Source organism: Dendrobates tinctorius, unplaced genomic scaffold (assembly GCF_039654945.1).
Source record: "Dendrobates tinctorius isolate UK_male_01 unplaced genomic scaffold, ASM3965494v1 ptg000009l, whole genome shotgun sequence".
Lineage (NCBI taxonomy): Eukaryota > Metazoa > Chordata > Amphibia > Anura > Dendrobatidae > Dendrobates > Dendrobates tinctorius.
In genome coordinates this window covers 3,063,608-3,064,853 of record NW_027361677.1, presented here as the reverse complement: position 1 = coordinate 3,064,853, position 1,246 = coordinate 3,063,608, and positions in this window count along the sequence as shown.

Genomic DNA, 1,246 nt, shown 5'->3' with positions numbered 1-1,246 from the left:
TTTCTATTTTTTCTTTTTATGTGGAAATAGTAATTATTTGTATTATTTCAATTGCCTGACATTGTGATGCAGTACCAGACGTGGCGCATTTGCAAGAGTTTTCCCTTTTCCGACCTTTATGAAAAAAACTAAAAATGAACCCACGGGTCTGAGTGTTTGCGTAAGGTTGGAACCCCACTGACCCTATGGACAGTCCATTAGTGTTAAGTCCCCGTCTCACATAGTGAGATCGCTAGTGAGATCGCTGAAGCGTCACCGATTTTGTGACGCAACAGCGATCTCGCCAGCGATCTCGCTACATGTGACACATAGCGGCGACCGGCCCCCCGCTGGATATTGTTGATCGTGCTCGAATGTCCTGGGCCATTTTTTCATCGTTGGCATCCCGCTGGCCAGCGCGCATCACTGTGTTTATCACCGACGAGCGACCTCGTTGGCGAAGCAGAACTCAGGGATGCAGGTGGGAGTTGTCAAAAAAGCTGCTGTGTGACAAGGTACCAACGACTGCCAAGGTTGTTATACAGATCGCCGTCGGATTGCTGCGTCATTGAAGAGATCTGCCTGTTTGGCAGACCATGTTGCAACACACCAGTGATCCTAACCAGGTCGTGTCGTTGTCGGGATCGCTGGTGCGTCGCTATGTGAAACGAGACCCTAAAGGTACCGTTACATTTAGCGATGCACCAGCGATCCCGACAACGACCCGGTCAGGATCGCTGGTGCATCGCTAAATGGTCGCTAGTGAGCTGCCAAACAGGCAGATCTCACCAGCGACGTAACAGCGGTCGGCGGTCGCTCTTACCTGTCAGACGGCAGCTCTGATGACGACTTGAGTCACTCATCGGCGCCAGCAGGTAGCAGACGAGAAATGGACCAGGACAATCTTGCGCGATCAGCGATATCCAGCGGGGGGCCAGGTCGGAGGTAAGTGTCACATGTAGCAAGATTGCTAGCGATATCACTGTTGCGTCATAAAATCGGTGACGCGCTAGCGATATCGCTAGCGATCTCGCTATGTATGAAGGGGGCTTTAGGCTCAGTACACACTGCATTGAGCAAAATGCCTCCATCGGAATCCCTGAAAAATTGGACTCAGATGTTCCCCTAACAGAGGCACTTTTTACAGTGAGACCAACTGAATTCAAGCAAACTTTTTTGTGCTCTTTTGTGGAAGTATCCAATTTTTTAGAAGGACACAAGATCAAAGTTCTGTCTATGATCCGGTAGAGTGCACGCTGTGAACGCT